Below are 7442 nucleotides of genomic sequence, written 5' to 3'. Positions count from 1 at the left end.
CTTAATGATTTAAAACCTGGAAACACGAAAAACACCGTAAAACCGGATTTACGCCGTCGTAGTAACACCGCGGGCTGTTTTGGGTTAGTTAATTAAAAACTATGATAAACTTTGATTTAAAAGTTGTTATTCTAGGAAAATGATTTTTATTATGAACATGAAACTATATCCAAAAATTATGGTTAAACTCAAAGTGGAAGTATGTTTTCTAAAATGGTCATCTAGACGTCGTTCTTTCGACTAAAATGACTACCTTTACAAAAATGACTTGTAATTTATTTTTCCAACTATAAACTTATACATTTTCTGTTTAGATTCATAAAATATATTTCAATATGAAACCATAGCAATTTGATTCACTCAAAACGGATTTAAAATGAAGAAGTTATGGGTAAAACAAGATTGGATAATTTTTCTCATTTTAGCTACGTGAAAATTGGTAACAAATCTATTCCAACCATAACTTAATCAACTTGTATTGTATACTATGTAATCTTGAGATACCATAGACACGTATACAATGTTTCGACCTATCATGTCGACACATCTATATATATTTTGGAACAACCATAGACACTCTATATGTGAATGTTGGAGTTAGCTATACAGGGTTGAGGTTGATTCCAAAATATATATAGTTTGAGTTGTGATCAATACTGAGATACGTATACACTGGGTCGTGGATTGATTCAAGATAATATTTATCGATTTATTTCTGTACATCTAACTGTGGACAACTAGTTGTAGGTTACTAACGAGGACAGCTGACTTAATAAACTTAAAACATCAAAATATATTAAAAGTGTTGTAAATATATTTTGAACATACTTTGATATATATGTATATATTGTTATAGGTTCGTGAATCAACCAGTGGCCAAGTCTTACTTCCCGACGAAGTAAAAATCTGTGAAAGTGAGTTATAGTCCCACTTTTAAAATCTAATATTTTTGGGATGAAAATACATGCAGGTTTTATAAATGATTTACAAAATAGACACAAGTACGTGAAACTACATTCTATGGTTGAATTATCGAAATCGAATATGCCCCTTTTTATTAAGTCTGGTAATCTAAGAATTAGGGAACAGACACCCTAATTGACACGAATCCTAAAGATAGATCTATTGGGCCTAACAAACCCCATCCAAAGTACCGGATGCTTTAGTACTTCGAAATTTATATCATATCCGAAGGGTGTCCCGGAATGATGGGGATATTCTTATATATGCATCTTGTTAATGTCGGTTACCAGGTGTTCACCATATGAATGATTTTTATCTCTATGTATGGGATGTGTATTGAAATATGAAATCTTGTGGTCTATTGTTACGATTTGATATATATATAGGTTAAACCTATAACTCACCAACATTTTTGTTGACGTTTAAAGCATGTTTATTCTCAGGTGAATACTAAGAGCTTCCGCTGTTACATACTAAAATAAGGATAAGATTTGGAGTCCATGTTTGTATGATATTGTGTAAAAACTGCATTCAAGAAACTTATTTCGTTGTAACATATTTGTATTGTAAACCATTATGTAATGGTCGTGTGTAAACAGGATATTTTAGATTATCATTATTTGATAATCTACGTAAAGCTTTTTAAACCTTTATTGATGAAATAAAGGTTATGGTTTGTTTTAAAATGAATGCAGTCTTTGAAAAACGTCTCATATAGGGGTCAAAACCTCGCAACGAAATCAATTAATATGGAACGTTTTTAATCAATAAGAACGGGACATTTCATATATATCGCCATCCTCCTTTGAGGAACCATTTTAGGTTGTGCAACTAGAGCATACACTGCCCAATCAAATGGGAAATATTTGGTTCTCGGTCAAAATCAAGTTGTAGGGAAGAATATTTATGAGTTGCACTTTGTCTAATGTGAAATAATATCACAGCATGTAAATTTGCATGCCCCCATATAAATTTTGAGAGTTCTGTACTCATTTTCAATAGTCTAGTTATTAGCTGCAAGCATTTAATTATTGATTCAGCTAAACCAATTTTGTATGTACATAAGTAATAGGATGTTCAACAACAATCTCTATAGAAATATAATAATCATTAAATGCTTGATATGTTAACTTGTCAGCATTATCAATTTGCACTCTTTTAATGGTGTAATCAGAAAAATGTGCTCTTAATTTAATAATTTGTGCAATAAACTATGCAAATGCCATTTTACGGCTTGATAATAGACAAACATGAGACCATCTACTAAATGCGTCTATAAGAACATGAAATGTCTAAATTGTCCACATGGTGGATGAATTTATTCACATATCTTACCTTGAATTCTTTCAAGAAACATTTGTGATTCCTTTTCACAATATACTTTTCATTAATCACCATATGTGCTTTCCATTAATCACTATATGTGTTTTTTCATTAATCACCATATGTGCTTTTTCATCATATATCCTTTTCACCATATGCGCTTTTAGTCATATGCGCTGTGTTTTTCACCATATGCGCTTTTAATCATATGCGATGCGCTTTTAATCATATGCGCTTTTTATCATATGCGCTTTTCATCATATGCGCTGCGCTTTTCATCATATGCGCTTTTCATCATATGCGCTTTTTATTATATGCGCTGCGCTTTTCATCATATGTACTTTTTATGTGAATAGTAAATTAATTAATTTCGTTTCATTTACTATTCATATGAATTAATTTTGATTTACTATTTTGTTAATTGAGTAATATATATACATCATATATATATTTTATTTGACGTCTCGGTGTATATGTGTGTGACTCCGAAGGCTCAAATGAATTTGACCATATAGTTATATGTTGTATCTTGCACATTAATTTTCAGTAGAAGCTTTAGATGCATATTTTTTTTTCTTCTTGATGAACTATTTGTTTCACATCTAGCTTAGGCAATTATTGTCAACATCTGGTCCCTATAAGAGCATTTATCTTTTAGACTTTTAGTTGATTTTTACTCGTCACAATTAGGGATGACACCCGCGGGTCGTGGATGCGGATCCATTGGATCCATCACCCGTACCCGCGGATTTTTTTAGATCCGTCAACCAGCGGATCTTCATTATCGGATTTAATTTTGGATCCACGCCCGTACCTGCGGATATCCGCGGGCTACGGATTTACCCGCGGATCTTATTCAACGTATTTTTTTTTCTTATTCAACGTATGTACTCCATAAGGAACGTAATATCAATTATACAAGGAAGGTATGTCACTTTTATTATTATTTTACGGAGTATTTATAATAATAATTAATATAATATTAATTACGTTAGAAATGAGAGAGAATTAAACTTTCAAATTCTTTGAAACTTAAAAAGAGAAATTTGATCTTGCAGACTTGGACGGTTGAAATAAATCAATAATTATGGATGCATGATATTGAGATTTGAAAAACTAAGTGCAACTGTGTAAATGCACAATTTGTAAAATGCGCATGCCGCATGCTCTGCTAATTATGGGTCTACTGTTCCCTTTTCTCTTCTTTTGAAGTTATATATTATTTTATTTAATGTTAAAGTACTTTATTATTAAGTTATCATATATGATACATGAAAGCATCACACTATCAAATTATTTTGGTTGTTTCTCTTTTTCTTCTTTCTAATTGTCGACAACTATCTACCCTCAACTGTTTTCTTTCTTTTCACTATCACATATAGATATCATATACATATATTATATGTGGACTGATTAACCGATCCCTTCTTCACTCTTCTAATTTATCCTTCTTCTAGATCACCACCATCATTTATTATCACAATCAAGAACCACCAAAGACCACTGGTTTTTCATTTCTTAAACCATGTACCACCAATTAATATCATCAAACCAAGTGCATCTTGGAAACAAACAAATACCCTCTAAAAATTCATCTTCTGCATTTTTTTTCAACAACTTCATCTCCATCTTATCTCTTTCCTTTAGATCTAAAATCACTTTCCTTTAGATCTAAAACCACTACCCTCTAAAAAATATAATTTTTCTCCTTGTTTTCACAACACCGCTAACACCATTGAACTCTAAATCTTGTTACGATCTCAATGAGACTAACTTTTACTTCGTCTGACAACTGACGCGCTCCGATTGCCGGAACTTCGCCGGAATAATTTTCCGGCGAGATTTGTGTTTTCTCTTCCTAAGTTGGCCTCATTTAGAAACGTTGGTTTGGTCTCTACTTTTGTATACTCAGTATTATTTATGAAAAGGTACAACACCTTTAGTACAATGTACATGTTTGTATATGTATAGATTTTTTTAAGAGAGAAAAAAATCAGTCATAGAGGATTGAAAAAAGAAAATGAACGAGTGATATGACTTGATTTCTGATATACGATGGGCCTGGTAATTTTCTGATAAGTAGACCAATTATTGTAAGTTTTATTATTTCTATCATTTTTATTACAATTTGAAAATATTGAATATGCATATATTTGTAAGTTGTTTGTATTATCTATCGAAATTTTTTTCTTAAGAGTATATAAACAAAAAATTCAATAAATTGAAAGAAATTATATGTGAACCACAACAAACAAACAAAATGAATGTATGTTCTGTTTTCATAAAGACATCTAAATTCAAGTAGTAGCTAACTACAAAGGTAATCCTTAATATAAGTAAATTGATCGAGTGTCGAGTACCACAAATGTGTTTTAATTATCAAAAAGTCATCTTACAATTTGTAGTCATTATTATTATTTTTTATTTATTTCTTTTTATCATGTGTTCATTTAGTAGTCATTTAAATCATGTATAGAATGTAACGACCCAACTTTTTCGACTTGCCTTTGTGCCTTGTATTTTTGCGAAACTGCGATTTTGTGCGTATTATGCTACTTTATACTCTGGAAACTTGATATACGTGGTTTACTTTCAATTATATGTTAAAACGTGCCTTAGAGTACGTAGGATACTTAACTTGTTCAACGGAAGCCTTTATAACCGTTAGTGTTACTTAACGTTTCGAATAAACCGCGAACTGCGCGCACGTTTGATTTTTGTCGTAATCGGAATATTATGACTGCGAAATATTAATTATTATTTTATAATAATAATTACCTGGGTTTTTGGATGCTTAATTTTAATTAATTATTTACTAGATCACAATAGTTAGTCTTGTTGGACTTTCTACCTTGTTAGACTTAAGCCCACCCTACACTAACTAGTGGCCCAATTAATTAGCCCAAGTATTATTACTAGTGACCCATAATAAATAAAATAAATAAAATAAATTAATTAATGAGTCATACTAGCATTTGGATAAGGATTATCCATATTGTTACATGGGATTCTAGCATAAGTACATGCTTTAGACAACCACTAACCAAAAAGCAAAATGGTGTCTCCTCCCCTCCCCCTTGAAAATCACGGCCCTAGGCCCTTCCAAGTCATCAATCCTTGTCAAATTTTGCTTATAAATACTAGCCATATTCCTCTCATTTTACACTTGCTCTCATTTTGATTTTCACACACACTTGCTCTCTTCTTTCTTTCCTTTCTAGTATTCTTCTAAGTTTTCTTTTCTTCCTCTTTTTCTTTTTAAATTCGTGGCTCATCATCATCATTATATGGAGATCAAGTTCCTTTAACTTTGATCTTGATTATATCTTGTTGATTCAAGCATGAATCCTTCAAGAACATGGAAGATTCAAGCTTTCTAGCCTTGAATCTTCACCAACTTTGTAGATCTATATTTTTCTTACTTTAATCTTGTTGTTTTGTTAAAAAGATTCAAACTTTTGTTTGTTATCTTCATGTATCTTAAAGATCCAAGCTTTATGCTTCAAGATCTTCAAGAACAACCAAGATGCAAGCTTTCTAGCTTGAATCTTCATATCTTGTTGTTGGATCTAAGTTTTCTAGCTTATGATCTTGTTGTTTTGTTATAAAGATCAAAACTTATGTTTATGGTCTTCATGAAACTTAAAGATCAAAGCTTTATGCTTCAAGATCTTCAAGAACAATAAAGGTTCAAGCTTTCTAGCTTTGCAACTTGTAACTTGTGTGAATAGGAACCAAGCTCTCTAGCTTAGGGTTCCTGATGTTTGCAGCGGGGTATAAGAAATAGCTTATATTTTTACAGGAAAAACTATTAAATACGATACATTTTTACACAAGATATTTATTTATTTATAGAATGGATATACTTAAACCTTGCTACAACACTTATAGGCAGTGTACCTAATCGTACAGTAGTGTAGTTTTTAGTAAGTTCGGTTCGTTCCACAGGGAATCTTTTTAAACAAAGCTTAACGCTATATTAGTTTACTTTTATAAAAATACAAATATATATATAAGTAATATTATTATTATAAAGGGGGGTTTTTACCGTTTAATGACCGGTTTGTCGATTTTAAAACTTTAGTCGCAGTTAAAACCAAATGTAAAATATTAAAAATAAATACAAGACTTAAATTAAAGCGTAAAGTAAATAACGATAATGAAATTGCGAATAATAAAAATGCGATAAAATAAACTTGCGATAATTAAAAAGTACGATAATTAAAAATGCAATTAAATACAGTAACAATAATTAAAATGCGATAATTAGAAGTGCAATTAAATATAAAATAAAGGAAATTAAATATGAAATAAAAGAATTATGCTTATTTAAACTTCCGTAATCATGATGTTTGACGTGTTGATTTTAAGCCCATGGGTTAATTGTCCTTTGTCCTGGATTATTTAATATGTCCATACGGATTTGTCCATAATAGTCCATCAGTCATAAATATAAAGAGCGAAAGCCTTCGTCAAATTATTCTTATTCCCGAAGTCAAATATTCCAACTAATTGGGGATTCGAATTGTAACAAGGTTTTAATACTTTGTTTAATGAATACACCAGGTTATCGACTGCGTGTAAACCAAGGTTTTACTACTTTGTTAACAATTACACCAATTACCCTTGAATGTAATTCACCCCTGTTTCAACAAGTCTATTAACTATTAATCCAGTTCCGTATCCGGTAAAATGAATAATTATTGGTATTTATAGATATCCCGCCCACCGTACCCAGTCAAGCGTATGTGGTTATATATAAATACGTCGAATTATAAGTTTGTATATTAAATTAACAAGGTATTGTTTAGTTAATATAAAACCCATTAATAACCCATAGTCTAATTTCCACAAGTGTCGTTCTTTTATCCAAACCCCAATTATGGTACAAAGCCCAATTACCCAATTTTAGTAATTAGCCCAATATCATGATTACTTCGGATTAAATAAGAATAATAATAACTTAGCTACGAGACATTAATGTAAAAAGGTTGAACATAACTTACAATGATTAAAAATAGCGTAGCGTTACACGGACAGAATTTCGACTTACACCCTTACAACATTCGCTAACATACCCTTATTATTAGAATTAAAATTAAAATTAAAATTAAAATTAAAATTAAAATTATAATATAAATATAAATATATACGTT

This window comes from Rutidosis leptorrhynchoides, chromosome 2 (genome assembly GCF_046630445.1).
Source record: "Rutidosis leptorrhynchoides isolate AG116_Rl617_1_P2 chromosome 2, CSIRO_AGI_Rlap_v1, whole genome shotgun sequence".
NCBI lineage: Eukaryota > Viridiplantae > Streptophyta > Magnoliopsida > Asterales > Asteraceae > Rutidosis > Rutidosis leptorrhynchoides.
Note: the sequence above shows the minus strand (reverse complement) of the source record.